This window comes from Poecilia formosa, unplaced genomic scaffold, assembly GCF_000485575.1.
Source record: "Poecilia formosa unplaced genomic scaffold, Poecilia_formosa-5.1.2 Scaffold21, whole genome shotgun sequence".
Lineage (NCBI taxonomy): Eukaryota > Metazoa > Chordata > Actinopteri > Cyprinodontiformes > Poeciliidae > Poecilia > Poecilia formosa.
Window position 1 is genome coordinate 3,423,621 of NW_006799960.1, and position 21,693 is coordinate 3,445,313.

The window sequence follows — 21,693 nt, forward strand, 5'->3', positions numbered from 1 at the left end:
ATGATCCGTACCTGTTACGATGATGCACAACATGTGAACTGTTTTATTTATTTGCGGGAGAACATTGTCGTTTACCATAACTACATCTTTGTATTACAATGCAGAAGCTATAGAAAGACAGACAATGTTGAGCAAAGATGTACACATTAAAAACCGCCATGAGACCAAAGAAGACGAGCAGCTCAATACCGGCTCAGCAGGTACGTTTTCAGACGAGCCATTTCACAGAACCGTCTAGCAAATGTATGTTTGCTGCTCCTTTATTTGTTTTTTGTTTTTTGTCACTGCATGACCGGTTTGATTTATGACTTTGCTCAAAGTATGTGAAACAAACAGCCAGCAGCTGTTCAACAGCAGCTCAAGAGTACAAGGAGACTGAGTCCACAGTAGTCCTGACTTGCAGACATTTTTAGTTACACAGCCAACAAATCTAGTGGGACGGGAGGGAGAGGGACTATCTTTGAGCATCTTCTGAGGTCATTTCTGTATCGCTCAGCTCCTTGGGGAAGCGTTTCACCTGTTTATCTGCAGAAAGCTTTTCTGTGTTCAAGATTGTACCTTGTCTGCAATTTTTTTTTTACCAGGCAAGCTGTGTGCGGGGATTACATAATCAGAATGTTTTTATTTAATTATTTTTTAAAATAAAAACAGCTGCCTCTGTATGAACATGGTCGCAGTGAACTAGAACAATCACAATGTTGACTGTGATACCAGCAAACGTAAGCAAAAGATGCCGACAGGCTTCAAGCAGAAATGAGGTCGACAGCAGGAAAATGACGGGACATTTCATGCAGTCGATACGAGACGGTTGTAATATTTTGTGACACAATCTTACTATGAAACGCAGAGATTTAGCTGTGTGTTCGGAACACTAAAATCTACAACTTCTTCTGTTACCGGTAGATTCAAAGAGATATGTTGAGTTTTGCTCAGTTTTAATAAAACCAAATTATTTTCAAAGCATTTATGGAGTACTATCTCAGAAGAATAGCTAATTACTGGATCAGTAAATGCTGCCCAATTCAATCACCACATTCAGTGCAGTTTAACAGTCTGATAAAATATATTGGTGTTTATAAATCTCTACAGGCTGCAGTAGAAGAAAAATCTCACTGCAATGAATTATAATCAGAAACATAAAGTGGACAATCTGTTAAGTGCATCTCTTACTTAAACCAGGGAATTGGCCACATCTTTGACAATAATATGCACAAGGTTACAAGAGCCTCTATTAAAGTTATGAATAGGAAATTAAGCACTGGTTAGTTTCTGGTTTGAGACTGAGCACTGAGAGAGATGCAAGCTATCTTTCCCTGAGATGTAAGATGAAAAGAAAACCCCTATAATTTGCCAATAAATCCCATCTTTTTTTGTTGCTTACCATTATAAATAGCTGTTTGGTATATTATTACACTGATGGTTCAATAAAGGCATCTGCTTCATGTAATGTGTGAGAAGAGATTGCATGGATAACTATTAGGTTCTCGCAAGTAGTTTGTTGTATCCTTGCAGGGTCGCAGGTGCCTGTCCAACGGCTACTGGATGAGAGGTGGTGTATGCCCCAGTCCATTTCAAGGCAACCTAGAGACACAAAACATGTACTCATGTAACGTATTCCATTAATCTTACAAGCTCATTTTTGAGGAATGGGAGAGAACTGGAGTACTCACACATGGACAAGGAGAACAAACGCCATGCAGNAGACAGACAATGTTGAGCAAAGATGTACACATTAAAAACCGCCATGAGACCAAAGAAGACGAGCAGCTCAATACCGGCTCAGCAGGTACGTTTTCAGACGAGCCATTTCACAGAACCGTCTAGCAAATGTATGTTTGCTGCTCCTTTATTTGTTTTTTGTTTTTTGTCACTGCATGACCGGTTTGATTTATGACTTTGCTCAAAGTATGTGAAACAAACAGCCAGCAGCTGTTCAACAGCAGCTCAAGAGTACAAGGAGACTGAGTCCACAGTAGTCCTGACTTGCAGACATTTTTAGTTACACAGCCAACAAATCTAGTGGGACGGGAGGGAGAGGGACTATCTTTGAGCATCTTCTGAGGTCATTTCTGTATCGCTCAGCTCCTTGGGGAAGCGTTTCACCTGTTTATCTGCAGAAAGCTTTTCTGTGTTCAAGATTGTACCTTGTCTGCAATTTTTTTTTTACCAGGCAAGCTGTGTGCGGGGATTACATAATCAGAATGTTTTTATTTAATTATTTTTTAAAATAAAAACAGCTGCCTCTGTATGAACATGGTCGCAGTGAACTAGAACAATCACAATGTTGACTGTGATACCAGCAAACGTAAGCAAAAGATGCCGACAGGCTTCAAGCAGAAATGAGGTCGACAGCAGGAAAATGACGGGACATTTCATGCAGTCGATACGAGACGGTTGTAATATTTTGTGACACAATCTTACTATGAAACGCAGAGATTTAGCTGTGTGTTCGGAACACTAAAATCTACAACTTCTTCTGTTACCGGTAGATTCAAAGAGATATGTTGAGTTTTGCTCAGTTTTAATAAAACCAAATTATTTTCAAAGCATTTATGGAGTACTATCTCAGAAGAATAGCTAATTACTGGATCAGTAAATGCTGCCCAATTCAATCACCACATTCAGTGCAGTTTAACAGTCTGATAAAATATATTGGTGTTTATAAATCTCTACAGGCTGCAGTAGAAGAAAAATCTCACTGCAATGAATTATAATCAGAAACATAAAGTGGACAATCTGTTAAGTGCATCTCTTACTTAAACCAGGGAATTGGCCACATCTTTGACAATAATATGCACAAGGTTACAAGAGCCTCTATTAAAGTTATGAATAGGAAATTAAGCACTGGTTAGTTTCTGGTTTGAGACTGAGCACTGAGAGAGATGCAAGCTATCTTTCCCTGAGATGTAAGATGAAAAGAAAACCCCTATAATTTGCCAATAAATCCCATCTTTTTTTGTTGCTTACCATTATAAATAGCTGTTTGGTATATTATTACACTGATGGTTCAATAAAGGCATCTGCTTCATGTAATGTGTGAGAAGAGATTGCATGGATAACTATTAGGTTCTCGCAAGTAGTTTGTTGTATCCTTGCAGGGTCGCAGGTGCCTGTCCAACGGCTACTGGATGAGAGGTGGTGTATGCCCCAGTCCATTTCAAGGCAACCTAGAGACACAAAACATGTACTCATGTAACGTATTCCATTAATCTTACAAGCTCATTTTTGAGGAATGGGAGAGAACTGGAGTACTCACACATGGACAAGGAGAACAAACGCCATGCAGCAAGACCCCAGTCCAGTGATCCATGTCCTGGATGACTGAGAACCTATAAATATGTAGGAATTGATTATTTAAGTATCATAACTTAAATTTAAAGGTCAGCAACAGTTTTCTAGAAAAATATTCAAATTTTATTTTGTGGTCTTAAAGGCTCTACGTTGAAGATAGTAAGAAATACAGGCATACTTTATTTATGTACTGCCAGCTGCAGTGGCCCCTCTGCTCTTGGCTCCCATACAGAGCTGTCGGCTAGAGGTAACGCTCAGCCGCTCCAGTTTCAAACTCTTCTTATTAAAGAGTTGGAGAGCTAATAATGATTGGAATATTGGCTACCTTCGACAGGAAAAGGAGCTAAGTCTATGAAAGCAATGTAGCAGTTTAGCTAGTTTTGATTTCCAAGGCATAAGGTGGCGGTTTATCATGATTCAGCCAAAGTAATGAACTAACGAACTGTGGACTGATGATTAATAAGGTGCACCAAACTAAGCAGCAGAAGAAAAGAAAAAAACGTACAACACGTCTGCTGCAAGAAGTAACTAACTACAGGAGATTAGTTAGTGCTGCAGAAGAACAACAAACAACAAACACCTCCCGCCAACAAAGCAGCTGACAAGCACAACCGCAGCTCCTCCTCCACCTTCAACTGAAACAGAACCATAACAATAACAATGAGGGGGAAGAACCAAAAAGTAAATCCTATTTTTTTTCTTAGATGAATGAGAGATTTATTTCGTTCTTTGTTTCTATTGCCTTTATAATATTGATATTGTTTAAATACAAGGGTTGTTGTCATGATTTCTTTGGGGTGCGGGGGTTCAATTCTAGACTTTTTCAAGATTGGGGGGTACTTTGTTTTTATACAGTGATAGACAAAATTGATATTGATAATACATAATTCTAATGAACAGGCAAACATTTGTGTACTTGACAGAACTTTTCCAAGTGAGAAGGATCTCTTTAAAATATGACAATAATGAAAACTAAGTGATTTTTCTTTTATATCGATACTAGACTAGAGGTTTAAGTACAATTTTCATACTGGACTACCTTATCATGTAGTAACTAAAATAATATGAAAAATCCCAAAGTGAACTTGACATTCACATATTATTTATATGCTACAGGGATCTGTACGGAGTACTGAGCTCTGTGGGACTCCAGCTGATAAACCTAGAAAATGAGTTTTAATATTTTTATACTTTTCCAGCTTAGAAACGAGACAAAAAGGTAAAAAAACTGTTATAAATTTACGAAAGTAACAAATAATACAGACTGAAAAATGATGGTGAGTAAATAAGGGGAGAAATAAAAATAAAAAAAAAGCTTAAAATGAAGTTACAGAAAATGGCGCAGTGAGAAATATTATAATCATTTAAATATACACAACCATATTTACATCCCAGATTCTCTCGGTAATCCCCAGCAGAGGGAGTGCAGTTTAAAGCGCTGAGTTTGTCTGCACAGAGCCTTCTTCCTCATTGGTTCCCCATGACTTCAGTGCTGGAGGTGTCTCGGCCAATGGGAGCGCTCCCTGGTTACAAACATCTGAAGTAGTAATAATGTGGAATGTGCTGGCTCGGCATGAGCTGTCAACCAGAGCATGTAGTACTATACCACATGCGGATGGGGGGAGGAGACTGGGCGAGAGGAGGAAGTGGTAAATACTCGGTGACAAAGCAGAAGCTTCGTTGTGCTCTGTTAATGTGCGTGTGATAGTAGAGAGCAACATTACCATCAGCTGCTTTATATTACCCAACAGAACTCCACCCTTTCGACTTTTATTACACTTTTGTTTTGTTTCACGATGATTTATTGTTTCATGCAGCTTCCAGAAAGAGGCCATCAATGATTAGACACTTTTATTGCTTGTACATTTCTTGTGACTATTTTTTTTTTAGACTGTAGTAAAAACATATTTTGATTTTACAAAATCCCTTTTCCATTCCAGCGTTTTAGGCCACGTAACTTTCCCTTACGTGCCTTAACATTGATGGGGAAACATTTTAAAATGAGTGCCAAGGCAAATTTTAATCTTGATAGGGTTGTTTTGTTGCCGTGTGTTGCACAATGCAAATCATTCAGGCTTTTGGGCCGGACAGCCTGTGCTCAGATTACTGGCCCTGTAGTGAAGTTACAGCAGACTAAACACCTGCTTTCCTTTCTACTGGGAAGATGTACAGAATGCATTGGAGGCACTTGGAGAAACACAACCATAATAGTCTCCCACTGATCACTGTTCGTATGTCTCTAGATAGATGGGATGTAATATTTCTATGTGTGTTTGGTGGCTGCAAGAGAGGAGAACCAATTGTGGAAATGATGAAGCATGGGAGTTTACGCAAAGCAGTTAACATTATGTGAAATGACCAAAAAAACACTGGTGGAGCTATTGTAGAAATGAACTCTGGAATCTCTTTCTGGGTGTGTCTGCTTGACTGAACAAACATTCATCCAGGCAGACTTGAGCTGGTTATTCTAAAAGATCTGAGGAAGTGTTTATCTGAGTTTCGGGACCTTCAGATTGAGAAAGAGTCGCATTAAGAAGGTTGAAATACTACAAAGCCTTCTATTGATGTAGCTTTTAATGTGTGTTTTTTTTTGTTTGTTTACTTTTTGTCTCACTTAAATATTTTACATGATCAAACATATTTAAGAACTTATGACGCCTCATTTCTATGATAAGTTCAGGCATAAAACGGCTCCTAAAATCAAGGAAGGAACCACATAACAAAAAAACAAAAAAGGAAAATAAAGCAGCATTTAAATCAGACCTTTGCGTCTGTCTCCTTAATCAGATCTATGAGAGCACATAAAATATATTAACTCCAATAGTGAAATTCCTAGAGCTATTAATTGAAAATTAGACAGACAGCTTGAAGAACTTCTGATTAATGTCACATTAAAAAAAAGAAAAAAAGAAAAAAAAAGGCAAATGTGTTGGACTGTTTAAGGCCAAAGTAATCTTTCAGCCCAGTCAGGCGATGAATCTTTTCATTACATGTATCCATGCTGCTATACTGTTAAACATCTCCAAAATAGCCAGTGGGGCTGAGTTTATTGGACATTATGTCATCTCGTGTTGAGCATTTGCATGCCAGCCTTACTATAACTCAGAGGTTTTATTTGTCTCATATTATTTTGCTACCTTTCTTTAGATCCTTTTGTTTTAAATACCACACATTTCATAACTCGTTTCACAACATCATAGGCAACCTTAGTCATCATCCCTTAATTTTGTGTTTCATTTGTTGTGTTGCAAGAAGGCGGCTCGGCTTGCATGTGGGCGTTGGTGCATCTGGAATGAAGCACTTCATGCAACACTCAGCCAGGTGTGTGGAGCACTTTCGCTAAGATCTTCACTACATAAGAAAGGCCTATGGAGTTTTTTTCTGCAAGTAATAATGCAGCAAAGAAACAAACTAATAATTAAACGCAGAAGAGGAAACTGGCAGCTGCAACATGTTGCTCAAATTAAAACAAAACAAAACAAAAAAAAAACAAACAAAAAAAACAATGCCATTTGGAAATTCAAGCACAAGCTTGTATTGAATTGTGGGGGGAAGTGTTGACTGAAATATGATGAATTTATGTCAACTTTACTGCAGAAAAAGAAAGTACGTATTTTGGACACACTCAGATCTAAAAAGTATTAAACTTAAACTTAATAGGGACCCACAGAATTAATTGTAGCGCTTTGGAAACTCTGTGAATTTTTCTAATTTTCTCACGTTATAATTTCAAACATCCGTGTATTTCATTGGGATTTGTAATTGACCACCCAAAGTAGTGAATAATTGTGGATTGAAATGAAAAGGATGAATGATTTTCACATTTTTTTTCACACAAACATTTGGAAAACTGTGCCCTGCGTTGCTGCTCGACCCCTTTTTTTAATCAGATACCTCAAAGTAAAATCTTCTGTGGATTTGACTCATCTGACCACGTTTTTACTAATTCGTGTCATCTAACAGGTAATTGCTCGACCTGCAATAACCATAGTGTTATTATTATAAATACATTTGTCCTGTAACCCCAACAAACGTCTCTCCATTCGTTGGGTTTTGCAGTTTGCAGGTCTAAACCTTCTCAGCTAATAGTAAGTGCTGATAATTTCCCACTTATTCTGTAAGGCAACAAATAAAACACTCCTCCTTTTGGGCACAGCCCATCAGCAGCATCTCTGTCGTCAGGCATAAATAGCTACAGATCATAAGCCAGCATGCAGATAGTGTACTCTGTGAGGGAGCTCTTCCCCACTTATAAACCATGACAGCACACACAGAGCCACTGCAGCCATGATTAATTGATAGTGTTTCAGTGTTATCAGGCCTCTTGTTGCCAGACATCTACAGGACCCGTGGGCTGACGAGACATCAACATCACTGATTCAAAGTTTTTTTTTTCTTTTTCTTTTTTTAAAAACAAAGGGTCCTTTGAAATGGAGCATTCAGAGGACTTAGTCAGGTGGATGTTCGTGTTCAATTATGCTTGAAGAGCGCAGCGGCGAGGTAACTCTGGATGAAGGAGGGAGATTGCAGAGCTGACAGAGTCAGCAAAAAAGTGTGCAAAGTTTTGCATCGCACTCCTGGATTTGCATCCCAGAATGCCCAACTCAACCTTCACGTCACTTTTTTGAAGAGCAGAAAAACCCAGAGAGAGTAGAAAGGAACGCGTTAAGCCTTTAAAGATTGTGACGGAGAAATCCAAACTCGGTCAGAAATGCACTGAAGTTGCTTGTTCAGCCTTAACCTCAGTGTGTTAACGCTAATGATGGAAGTCAGACGGTGAAGCCTCAGAGGAAGTACTGATCAATAACCACAGCACATTATAAATTATTTAGCTGACAAGAAAAGCATATGGAAGAATTTCTTGAGCCGTCCTCACTTGACTCCGACAGAAACAACCTGATTTCGTTTAAGACTCAATAATTAAATCGCTTGTTTGCAAATAACCAGTTCTTCATTACAATACATCAGACATTCATTTATGACAGTATAGTTTCTCTACCTTGTATGTTTAGCATTGCTGTACATTATAATTATTTTTTTTAAACATATTTCTTTTTTTGTTGTTGTTGTTGTTGTGTGCGTTTGTTTGCCTGTCCCTTTTTCTGCTGATTCTCTTCAATTCCAGAGAAAAATAAAAGATCATCCACCACCTAAAGGGAGCTGGTTCCTTTCTCCAGCAGTCAGGATCATCTGTTCAGGTCTTAGTCCATCACAGGACACTGTTTCTACATTATAACATTTTGTTTTTAGTAATTATGCAATGCTTCTAGGCTTTAAAGATTAATTTTTCATTTCATGCACAATAAACAGTTTAGTTTGAATGATCTAGTCGCTGTAAAAATGCACATTGAAGTGTAAATATTGAAAAGTTTGGACAGGACTCAGAGACAAGGAGCGATGACCCCTAGCACTCAGGGTCATGTTTCCCATGGATGTCCTGCCATTGGAGGATTTGTTTCATCCAATGTTTTTCTACTTCTCTTAAAATGATTTATTAACCTGAGCCATTTCGATCGTGCACCGTCATATCGCTAATATTTCTGAATACAACTTGCAAATTCAACGAAAAAAAAGAAAGAAAAAGTGGCGTCAAAACTCTCATTTGCAGCAAGAAATGAAAAAAAAAAAACCCAACAAAAAAACTGTGAGCCTTTTTTTTTAAATTTCAAAACCAAAATTAACTTTGCAAAGTAATCTGTTTGGGGAATAATGCTTTCTAAAGCACAGCTGCTGAACTTTACAGAAGCAAGACTCAGTTTAACACAAAATTATCCATAGTGAAGCAATATGTACTCCCAGACCATCTTTAAATCCTTCCTTCTTTCCGTACCTCCGTCTTCCTTCCTTCATTTTTATTTTTTTTTTTGCTTTGCCAAACTGTTAGTTAGTTTCTTCCTATATGCTCCCCCACCACCCCGTCGTCATGAGTTCACACTAAACAGCAGTTCAGGCTCCCAGGGCAGACCAAGGGGGGTCAGGCGAGTGCTGGAGATTTGTAAGCTGCCTCTTTCAAACTTATCCATTATCCAGCTGACTCCACTCTGACCCCTGAGGTAGCGAGTGTGTACTGTGGAGACTTGCCTGGAGAATCACTCAGCAGAGTTTCTGGGTGCATGCGTGTGCATGTGTGTGTGTGTGTGTGTGTAGACCTTGAGGTTTGTGTTGGACAGCATTCCTGACCTGGTCAATAATTAAAGAGACTGATTTGTTGGAAGAAAGTGGCTCTGATATGAGAGGCAACACTTTTTCCAGACAGGACAACATGGCGGTTGAAGGGCCCATAGTTAGCATGTGCAAGTCGTTGATGTTGTTTGGCTTGAAGATTTTGGGTCAAACAGAGACACAACAAGTGAAGAATGAAGGCTGACATGCGGAGAAAACTATAAAGAAAGACTGGACCATATTTCTGCCATATGCTGAAATCGTTCCCGTTTTCCTTTGGAACACATCTTGAACTCAACCAGATTGGATGGAAAACATCTGTGGACAGCAACTGTCATGTCTTCCCACAGATTCTCATTCATTAGCTTTACATAATGGACTTTGACTAGGCCATTCTAACACATAAACTTGTTTTGATCAGCTTATAGGGTTGTTGTCCTACTGGAGGGTGAACTTCCCCCTCATACTCAAGCCTTGTGAAGCAATTTGTTATAAAAAATCATGCTGGCAGAACTATGTTCCACCGGTGTGTTCAAGGTGATGAGCTTTATTTATTTATTTTTCTACAAAGTATGATGCATGTAGACCAAAAACGGTTCAATTTTGACCTTCATTCTAACCGGATCCTGCAATCCTATCTTATAGTGAGATCTTATAGGTCTCACTAAACAGTGACTTTCTTCTTTCCCGCTGACAAATATTCCCACCGGAGCTGCATATCTCTGCAGCTCCTCCAAAGTGAGCATTGACCTCTCAAACTCTTATCATAATAATAGTCTCCTAACATGTCAGCTCTAGCTGACAGCCTGATCCCGGTAGATTTAAAATCGTCCAATACCGTCTTTTGGGATATTCAAAATTTGAGATTCAAAGCTTAAAGATCCACTTTAAGCTTTTCTAAAACTTCCTCGCCATTTGTCTGTTGTGTTCCATAGTTGTTGTTTTTTTTATGATGCTTTTTCTTCTCTAATGTTCTCCAACAAATGTCTGAGGCCTCCAGAGAACAACTGGAATGTTACTGATTAAATGACAAGAAGCATTTAATCAGCAACATTAAATGTTGTCTGCATTTGTTTAGGGGAGCTAAACAAATGCAGATTTGAATTTATAAAAATCCGTTGGAAACTCTGCAACAATTTCCATTCCCTGTACGGCGAGGCATTACTTTGTGTGGGTCTACCCCACAGATCATATTAAAGCACTCAGGATTAATTCACAAACTCTGCCTGCCAAGGATGTGCAGATTCAATTGCCTGCTGGTAATACATAGATTAGGAAACTCAGTGCATTGTAATCCTCCATTCTTTCCATTTCCCTTGTCGTGGAAAGGAAAAGGTGTGTGAGAACAGGTAAACCGTTAGCAGGCTTTTGCTGCAGGATTACACTTGCAAGGGCGACTTTAAGCCTGCATGATTCGGTTGCTGGAGAGGAACAGAAGAAACGAGGTCACATTTCTGAAACCGATATTGTTGCATGCTGATAAGGATTTTCTTTAAAAGAGTAGTTTGATTTTTTTTTATCATTCTCGGAGCGTGTCAAGCTATTACACAAGTAGTAAATGTGTAATAGCACCTCTATTACACGTTCACACAAATAAAGACAGCTTCCAGACTTTATTTTTGACGGTCTCCTTCAGAGAAGAAGTTTAGAGATCTTCAAGAAAGGCTAAGGAAAGTGAATTACTCTTTTTTGCTGGTGGAGTGAGTAATGGCTTTGGAGGCGGTTACCCTTGGATACAAGGGTTGAAAAGTTTATGGAGCCCAAATGAGAGTTGGTGAGTTGAAGTTCTAGAGTGGTCGTGTGGAAGTAAGTGGGACTTCGCTCAGAGGAAAAGTGCTGGACTCTTGTGAGAGTTGAAAGAGATTCTTGTCAATTAGGCGGCAGAGGAGCAGGCCAGGAAGTTCCCGACGGCCTGAGGTGAAGCTGTGGTGGAGACATGAGGCAAGTTAGGGGTTCTAGAACAGATAGAAATGATGAATGAGCAATGAAGAATAACTTGAAGCAATCAGACGAGTAGCAAAGCAGACCGCAACAGTGGCAGCTGCAGAGTGTCCCTTCAGGTCTTTTCACGTGTGTTGGGCCATCTTGCTAGTCAAAAGAAAAGACAGATTTGGTTGTGTTCTGTGTTTTGAGACAACACTAGTTTCAGTGCTTGACTTTAAGACGCTGAATGATTGAAAGATCACAGGTAATTGGTTTGCCAAACTAAAACCAATCATCTGGGTGCTGTGCTAAAACTGAGAAGAGGCTTCACAAATCATAAGAAAATCCTTTAATGAGCCTCAGAAATCCTGAAGATCTAGCAATCAACTTTAAACTGTTGCTACTCTTAGGGAGCAAACAAAATGACTCCAGACATTACTGTTATTGTTTCCAGTGTCTGTTCACCAAATCAAGAGATAGCACTGGAAACACTTGCAGATTTGAATAACAGAGGGTGTAAAAAGGGAGCAGTTCATATGAAGACTGTATAGAGATGGCTGTTTTTAAAACTTACAAGATCTGCTTTCTTTTTCCACTGAGGTCTTCCCTAGTCAAAATCCCTAATGACCTCGTGTAGACCTCTTCTACATACCAAACACCACTTTTCAGCGGCTGTGCAATGAAAAATAAACCACTTTAAGTCTCCTAAAGGCCTGACTCCAGCTAATGTTAATTTATCTTACAGCTACAGTTTAGCTCTCTTGTTTATGTGGCAGATCAACCCATGTTTGTTGTGATATTTCTGCTCAGGCAGACTTGTTTCCTTGTGTGGTGCGAAGGAGCATTCGGGCAGCTGAAATCAGTGGCAGATGACATTTCATTATGAGTCATTGAACAAAGAGGTATGCGCATTTAAGCTCTCCGTTTCTATTTCTTGTACAAGCCACACCCAGTCGTGCTTTATTGTCCCTGAGTGTTCACACCTCTGACAGAGAGCACGGGTACATCTCTAGGGAGTAGCCCAGTGTTGGAAAAATGAGCATCTCCTCTGGGAAGTTCCTCAAGTACACAGTGGCAAAACAATACATGCTCGTTTGTAATAATGTTTTCCCATAGTTTCGAGCAATTTAATTGGAAGGTCTAGCTGATGTCGAACTGCTGAAATGGTTATTAGTCGCTCCGGCCCGTAGCTGTCCGTACGATATGTAGCAACTCTGTGTAACACTGAATGTGTTTGTACAAGCAGAGTGGAACAAGTGAGCTGTCCGAGTATATGCCTGTGTTTATATGCTCTGTTACTTGACCTAAGAGTACACTGAGCAATAATAGTAATTTATCCAGAAACCAGCTGCCTACGTAGGAGTTTCTATTGTTTTCAGTATAATAATGTATAAATTTGACTACAAAGAGGATATCAAGCAGTACAAAAGCTGGGATTTACAATGCAAAGATCCCTTCTTCTTCGTCTTCTTCCATCCGCTACTACATTATTACAACTACACTGTAAAATTGATTTCTTGTTAAATTCAATTTAATTCAAAAATACTTTATTAATCCTAGAGGGGAATTAAATGCAAAAGTATTATGTAAACTTCTTCAAAAAGTTGCTTTAGATGCTGATGGCTGTGGGGAAGAAGGATCTCTGGTAGTGGTCAGTGTTACAGCGGCACCGAAGAAGGCTCTGACTGAAGACACTCTGGTGTTGTATAACAGTCTCATTAAGAGGATGTTCTGGGTTGTCTGTATTTTCTTGATTTCATGAAGAATCCTTCTTTGTATCATCGTCTCCGTTGGTTGCACGCTAGTCCCCAGAGCCATGAAGGAAATACATTTTAACTTTCACCTCCAAAACACTTTCCTGTGACTCAATGGGTCCAAGAGGACTCTGGTGTCCTGGACAGAGCTAATCACCTGAATCTCTGATCGTCCACTTTGTTATGTTCACAGTGAAGTTAAGATGATTGTTCCCACACCATTCTGCTTTAGATGGCCTCACCTTTTCCTCAATCACCATCGGCTACATGGTGAAATTATTGGTGAATTCTGTGATGTGAGCTGTCCAGGACCTGCTGCAGAAAAAAAATATATAATTTCACTTCCTGAAAGTGAAATTATTGATTTTAAATTCCGTGGAGACCGCTTCAAATGTGTTATGCAACTAACAACCTGCTACCGTCTTCTTCCTGAAGGCCTCAGATAGATGTTTGGATCTGGTTAGATTGATCTTTAGATTTAGTGATTGATCTGGATTAGTTAACTTTCACTTGGAGAGTTGGAAGCAGTTGAGTAAAAATGTCATGACCATATTTGACACCGATATGTATCAGATTGTTTTATACCCACTCAAGTGGAAATAAATGTGAGATTACACTAATTTATTCATCACTAGAAACAGCTTTTTATTACTTTTATCGAAGGTTATTTTCTTTTTTTTAGTTGAATTTCTGAGTGTTTAGTTTAAATACCCATATGTCCAAATCTGTTAAGAAAACACAGGCTGTGTAGGTTGCTCTAATTTTTCATATGACTGTTTCTGTCTCCTGATTTTGAATTTTAAGGCCAACTCTTTGAATTTACTTACTAAATTTTGCTACAATGTAGCAACTTAGCTACACCCATTGTACTGTGGGGATATGGAACTTTGCCAAGGCAGAAAGTTTTTTCTAATGGCAACCTTTAATAAGTTAAACCAACATTTTAAATCCAACAGTGTATACATAAACAGCTGCACCAGATAATGCACCTATCAGGTCTGCACAATCCACAACAGTAAGCCAGTTTTATTAGGTGTTAAAATTACAACAATTGTTATGAAATGCAACGTGAAATCTTCTTATTCAAATATCAGTCCATTCACTGCCCAACTATGTGTCTTCATTTCTATGCATGCGGCGCATCAGCGTAACACTAAACCTCTGGCTCCCAGGGCAGGCTACCTCTCTCACTCTTTGTTCGTCACACATGTGACGAGGGTACAATGGCGAGTAGGACAATAGTCCACTTATTGAGTGACTGGCAGGGAGCGGGATACGTCCCTGATTATCCGTCACACTGCAGCCTCGTGCACCCTGCGGTTCATAGTGAGCGGTGTCAGGTTGCACTCCGCTGTAAAGGGAAAGGCAACGGCTCTCTTGCTGTCACACTGGAAATCTGGAAGGAGTCACAGAGGTCAAAGTAGTGAAAGGCTCTCAAAATAGATGAGAAGGGAAATAGAGATTAAGAGGCTGACTTAAATGATCTTAACAGGAAAGTATTGAAGATGCACAGATTTGGGTTTACTCATTTTTATTTTATTGTTTTTCTTTTCTTTTTGAGGTCTGACCTGCCTGCAGTTCTGATCACAGTCTCAAGGAACACTTGTGGCCACTCTGGTACCGTTTGTATGTAAGAGTGACTACAACAACCGGCAGACTTAGAACAAATGCTAGTTGAGGAATATGATGTCATCCCACAGCAGTGTTTGACCAATCTTGGAGAACAGCATGAGGAGGAGGTGCTAAGCTGAACCTCCTGTTTGTAAAATTAATTAAAAGTTATTGCCAATAAGTCTTGTTTTTGAAAACTTCAATAGCAGAAAGAGCTGTTTGACAAATGTCCTTACTTTTTTTATTTTTTTATTTTTTGGTCTGTACAAATGAGTGATAACAGAAAATAGGGATGTCGGATATTTTGAATGTATCTTGAAGGAAAAGCTGCATTTTCAAGTGTGTGGAAAAAGTACAAGGTTAGTAAGCTTTAGTATTTTTTTCACAAGTGAGATATTGTGTAATTTTTTTTTCTTGGAGTGCTAAGCAGCTCTGTAACATCTTACAATAAAAATGTTATTGCTGAGACAATTAAACTTTCGATCCGTCCAGAAAGGAGAACAAAAATATTTATCTTGTTTTTATTTATAGTTTTTAACGAGAGAAAATTAAAAACCCAGCATAAAATCTATGATGGGTAGGTTTTATGCATTTCAGGACAGCAAGTCTAAGGTCAGACTTATAACATTTTAGTTACTAACACTTTTTGTTGCGGCCATCTTTTGTTTGTGTCTTTGAATGTGTAAGGAATGTCCACAGCTGAGATGTCCTCCAGGTTGCTGTCAGCTGACTGTCACTCCTTGCCTTCAAGCTGAGCAGCTTTTCTCTGAATCCTTGAGCCTCCATGACCTCATGACCTTCAAAAATAACAATACACGGGTTTAAGTAGAGGTCAAGCTCTTCATAGTGAGGCTAAACTGTTACATTTGCAATGAAGAATGCCGCTAAGCCTGAGTTTAATATGCAAGCACAATTGAACTATTTCTAATGACGTACGTGCTTTGACATCCCCACGCCTTATCGGTGCTGTCAGTGAACTTCTCCTGTAATTCCGCGTCTGTTTGCCCTGCTCCGAGCCCTGGGTGTCATATTTTTGCATGAGTAGCTCGCAAACTGCTCCATTTGTGAGTCTCTCCCTCTCTCTTTCTCTTTCTCCCTGGAGGTGGGGGCAGAGAGGTATTAGCTATGCGCCGCAGACATCATTAGGAGGGGAGACGCTTTCCACCGTCAGCGCCGGAGCGGAGCGGAGCAGAGCAGAGCAGGGGAGCCCTGGCAACAAGAAGACACACAAACTCAGCAGCCCGTTACACCCCACAGTAAGTCGCACAAAACTACTCACTCCGAGACGCTTTTCCCCCCCAAACTGTCACTGCTCGCTTTCTCTCTTTTGGAGCTCTGTTTGGACATAAAAATGGCTGGAAGAACTGGGTAAGGGTGGCGCTGAAGCGCTCTCTACCCTTCTCTCTTTACTTCAAAGCGTTTGGAAAATGTTTACTTCGCGCTCTGACTTATTTTAACAGTCACCAAACAGTCCGGGGAAACGAGGGGCATGGGTGGGTACACTTGTCATATCGCTGCTTTGTTGCAAAGTGAGTTTTTTCACTGGACGAAAGAGGGAGCGGGAGGTTTGCCTGGGTAGTGACCGAGCGAGGAGCGCGTTCGCCGGTCGAGTTGATCTCGGCCAGCCGCTGCGCTTCCCACTAACTGCGCCACTCGACCTCGGCTCGAACGTGTTCTCTTTACGCTGCTTTCTCAGCGGTAAACACCGCCAGACGCTGCTGGATATTGTTGCGAACGCTTGTTTTAATACTCTTAATTTGTTGACAGGGAATGTCAAAAGCAGGAGATTTTTTTTTTAACATCGTTTCACCATCGCGGAAGTGTTTCCCCTCAACACGAACTAGAACTACTCGTCAAAGTCAAGTTAAAATGCTCACTTTGTTTGTTCCGAAACGCTTTACAGCTTTGAAATGTATATTTCCGCTTGCAGTTTGCACACGTTTACGGCTGCATGTGTAATATGTTACTACACGGTGTTTTACATTACCAGCTGGGTGTAAAGGACATACGGTTTGTGATTGCAGGACTACCCGTGATGTCATTCATCCGAGCTTGGACCATTATATAACGGGACTGTAGGGAAGCCTGTGATAGCAGGCTATTTTTACACTGTTTACACCTCAGAGCAGGGTAGGGCTATGCTTCAACTCACAATATGAATTTAATATGCCATCCAAATGAGGAAAAAGTGCGTGGACATTAAGGGACTGCTGCAGATGTAAAACATGCACTTTAAGGTGTCCCCTGTCTTTATGGGTGCCTGTGCAATAAACACTTGCATGCCTGTGCAATAAACACTTTAGTGCATTGTGAAAAATTTTCCCATATTCTCAGTAAGATGTTCTGCAGAGGGCTTTAATGTGCACATATTTAATTAAAAAACAAAAGCCATACTCACACTTACGACATTATTAGTAAGTGTGAGTATGTTGTAAACTCTCTGAACTTACCTCTGAAGTGGAATATGTCCTTGAATGTTCAACAGCATGCACTTAATTAATTGTAACTTCTATATTTTATTTGTCCATTAATGTTATTAAATCCTCCCACTATCAGTATTTTACTCATTTTCTAATTTTTTTCAAGGTTTTTTTTTTCTCTCTCTCTCTGCTAGAGATTCCAGCATGCATTCAAGAACAGTGTGTTGTTAATAATGTTCACTACTACCCTTAATATTCAAGTAAATGCCTGTTAGAATTTTTTTTTGGTGTATTTGTGGTAGTAGTGGCCTTTTTCCAACAGTAATTCAAAGAAAATGGTAGAGAGAAGGGTGTTGTGGGAGGTAACGCAGCAAAGGTCTTGAGGTCAGGAATCGAACCCAGAACAGCTGCATCAGGCACTATAGCCTTTGTATATGGGGCAGCTCTCCTTCCACACCATGCTGCGCCCCAGAAAGATGTTTTTAGGACATTTGTGTTCACTTCTTGTAAATACAAATGTGTTTGTATTTACACGAAGCTGGCACCAACCCCTTATTATGCTTTGTAACCCAATTGATTTACAATAATTGTGTTTTGCCAAGTTAGATCAAACAAGATGTCACGACAAATTAAAAACATTCTAAAATCTATCTGAGAATTACCTGCGAAAACAAATTTGAAAGAACTTTGTAGTAGATGCTAAAACAAATTTTCAGCGAACGAACAAAATTTGCAAACATTTGTTTGAATTCTTATAAATTTAGTTTGGAAACAGCTTTTGATTATTATTATTTTTTTCAAAATATGGTTGCTAATGTCTCAAAAATGCGAGGTGCTTTTTGGTTTAAATTTTAGTCTAATATTTTTTTGTGGGGAAAAAAATCCTAGCTATAGATCATAACTTATCTCTGTCCCATAGCAATAACAGTTTTACCCCCTCCAATTTAATTTCTATTAAAGCAATCTCAGCTGTCAGTCAGAAACATGAAAAACAGAGACAAAGCCTTAATTAAGATTTACAAACAACCTTTTACAATTAAAACTAATCTAACACAAAGATAAAAAAAAAACAAGTTAAGTCCCTTCCTAAGTGGATTAACAATCAGACAGAAACTAGAAATGTAATGTGAAGGACTAGATTGTGAAAAATGTCCATAATTTTAGTTTTGAGATGGCTATAAAATGTAATTTTTCAAAACATTTTAGAGTGACGAAACGTGTATTTAAGTAGGAACTTACTGAACTGTGCACATGAATTTTATAGATTGAACTATAGCTGCACCCTTCTAGGTAATAACAGCACGTCGTGGCAAGTGGCTCATTCAAATCTTATGTTTCGTTGTCCTACTGCAATGTGAAGCCAAACCTCATGAGGTGCATGCAGCATTGTACGGGCTTGTTTTGGACTTTAAGGCATAAAAATGCAGTCCAGTTGTATAACGGTGTAATTTCTGTCAATAAAACGCGCCTTATTATTTGTAACATTATGGCCTCTGTCACATAGATTAGATATGGTCTCTGGTTTGTTCCTGGTGCTGTCTGATTCTCTCGCTCACAATGCTGTGTAAAAGGAAACAGACGTGCTTGGAGTGCAGTGGAGGGCCATTCATATTCTGCTTTGCTCACTTGAAATATCCTCCATTTGTTGTGGTGTTGCTTTTATCGTTATGTTTGTGGTTTCTCTAGTTCTGTTATCAAAATATTCATGTACAGTTCCACATTTAGGAGCGTTCGAAAAGAAGGATTTCTTGACTTGTTTATATTCTTCGAGTTTGTGCTTTCAGCTGATTTTTTTTAGATGTTTAAACTATGAACATTATGTGTATCTGTTATTAATTTCATGCGCTTAATTTGACATAATGTGCCTGTTATGATGGCAATGTTGTGACCAGACATCTTTGTCTAACTATGTGATTTCCATAAGCTAATATTTTTTGATAAAGATGAAAAGCCTTATGACTTAAGTTCTTATTGACAAGTTGTGTGTAATACAGTGGTGCATATACAATGAGAAATGATTACAAAAACAACAACAACAATAATTAAAAAAAAACAGATTTAGATAATCATAAGATGTGGAACTGAAAACATTTGGAGTTCGGTCATCTCATATGTTTTTGTATTTATCATTGATCAAATATCTTTAATACTAAAAATGAGCTCAGTTGTGAGACTTGAGTTTGTCTTGATTCTGTGGTTCACAGGTTGAGGGACCGGTCATTAGCATGCAGGGCTTCAACGCTAAAACAGTTATCAGAAATGACACGCTATTTTTACATCAACAACTGATTTCTCTATCTGCTGGAGTTTTAAATAAGCTAAGAACACATAAAGTGCTTGTGAAAAACACATGTTATTTACTTAACACATAGTCTACACATAGTTCTGCTTTGCCAAATAGGAAATCTTTCTGCATTGTGTATTCTGTCATTTGCAAAGCAGATGGAAGCAACAAAACAACATAGCCCTCACTGCAGATGGCTTCTGCATCCTCCTGAGATTGTGTCCTAGTGGTAGAAACAGGCTACAGAGTGACGTAGCTGTAAGATTGTGGAGAACTTTTGGAAAATGAACAAACAAACATGTTTTTTTTTTTTTTTCCCAAAGATTGAGGACGAAGAGTAAGTTGCAAATTACACAAAGGAGACTGTGATGCTGCCATGTATACAACAAGCAGGATTTATGAGATTATTGTACTCACTAAAGCATATTTTTTAATAACTTTGACATATGTAAGGTAGGGTGTTGGAGGCAACAAATGGCAAGGTTTAGGTGAATTAGTTTTATGTCTGCTGTCCTGCAGAAGTTTGACAAAAGTAAAGTCCATTTGTCAGGCTAGCGTTGACAGCTCGTGGATGGAAGTCTGAAAGTTTATGAGGTTATTGATTTTGTGGTGCCTATGCGTTCCCAGGCCAGGTTGTTAGAACTATAGCTAAGAGAAAAATAGCCAGCAGTAGAGTGTTTACCAGGAATGTCCAAAGTGTGGCATGGGAAAAATTTGTGGTCCTCTGAATTATTATTTTTTTCTTTTGTACACCCCTCCACCAGAGTTTTTGAGAACCGTGTCAGCACAAGCAATTGGTTTAGATTAATAATTTTAAAAAATATATTATTTAGAGCAATATTTTCACAGGTGAATAACGTTTTTTGCGTCTTCAGCTGTGAACTGGGCCAGAGAGAGACATGCTGTGTTTCCAAAAAGGTACTTTTAGTATCTGACAGGTGTTGCTTTTGTTGGGCTGCAGTTGAAATTCATAGATTTTGTTTTTGCTCTATGGAGGAACAAAATGTTTATTTCTGAGGTTTCTCTTCTTCAGGTGAACAAGATGTAAAAAGACCCAACTGAACTTTTCTATTGTGTGATCGTACCACTGTGATCCAGGCGTGCTGTGCCACCCACCCACCCACCCACCCACACACACACACACACACACACACACACGCACACACTGCATCCACCCTAGCCTTTGATTCCAGCCGCCACTCACTTTCAAATGGTAATGAGAGGCAATTAGAAGCCAATGTGTCCTAATCACAAGCCATTTAACCGAGCTTGGCTCATTTGTCAGAGCCCTGTGCGCACATGGAGCCCCACAGACAAACACACATGAGCACGTTGGTCTTGTAGATCTTGCCAAACGAGGGGGAAATTGTGTGTTTCTGTGTATGTGAGTGAGATTTACAGGTAATGATCGGGTGGAGATTTCACAGCTGAATGAGCGAGTGACAGAAATGGCTCTTCGTGTGCAAGTACAGGGAGGACGGATGACGGGTGGGAGGGCCTCACAGATTGACCAGGGCAGCGGAACAACAGGTGTCAGTGGCTGAATGTAGAGGAAGGAGTGGGAACAATTCTTCATCTTGACATTTATTTAGAAACTTAAGAGGCACTGTGCACGTGGGTGCTAACGAATTGACATCAATTTATTTATATAGTGCCAATTTACAACAGATGTCTTCTCAAGGCACATTACAAAGCACACATGTCCAATTTGTATCCAGTTAGATTCCAATTTTGTCCACATTGAGTCCAGATTAACCCAGTAAATTCCAGTCCAATCTTGTATTCAAATTCTACTCCATTTACATACAGTCTAAATTCAATCCAGATTCATATATGGTACAGTTAGATGGAGATAATCATTTATAGATTTACAGAGATGTACTGATCCGAATTCGTTGGCCAATGTTAGGTCCTTAGTTCTAAACCGCTACTGTGAAGAATAAGTTAAATTCAATAAATTAGAATGTGACAATATAATTTAGTAACTAAATTCACAAAGTGAGAAACGTGGACTGCATTTTCAGACCTCTATTTCTGTTGATCATGATTATTTTCTGCTTACAGTTAAAGACACGGCATTGATTACAACGTTACGTCAGACCAATAAAAACAAACATCTGTGCTACAGAAATGTGGCCTTTGTAAAATTGTAAAATGTGGCCTTTGTAAAATTATATTTTGGAAATAACAACCTTCAGCAGATGTTGAAGGTTGTTATTTCCAAAATATAATTTTTATCTGACAAACG

General features: G+C 39.1%; 1 protein-coding gene and 2 long non-coding RNA genes across 5 annotated transcripts in view; 1 reads left to right on the forward strand and 2 right to left on the reverse strand.

The window, feature by feature from the left end:
- Nucleotides 1–2,504: 2,504 nt before the first annotated feature.
- On the reverse strand, nucleotides 2,505–3,570 carry LOC103135156 (uncharacterized). The gene is made up of 2 exons (XR_475900.2): nucleotides 3,257–3,570; nucleotides 2,505–3,167 (listed from the first exon to the last, which is right to left on the reverse strand). It is a non-coding gene; the product is annotated as an uncharacterized LOC103135156 (long non-coding RNA).
- Nucleotides 3,571–14,993: 11,423 nt separating this feature from the next.
- Nucleotides 14,994–15,766, reverse strand: LOC107835772 (uncharacterized). The gene is made up of 2 exons (XR_001661595.1): nucleotides 15,678–15,766; nucleotides 14,994–15,538 (listed from the first exon to the last, which is right to left on the reverse strand). It is a non-coding gene; the product is annotated as an uncharacterized LOC107835772 (long non-coding RNA).
- Nucleotides 15,767–15,880: 114 nt separating this feature from the next.
- atxn1a (ataxin 1a) overlaps nucleotides 15,881–21,693 on the forward strand; it is a 92,727-nt gene continuing 86,914 nt past the window's right edge. For all 3 annotated transcript variants that reach the window (XM_007547768.2, XM_007547767.2, XM_016669320.1), the window contains exon 1: nucleotides 15,881–15,997. The gene's annotated coding sequence lies outside the window, so the exon portion shown is untranslated. The remainder of the gene's footprint in view (nucleotides 15,998–21,693) is intronic.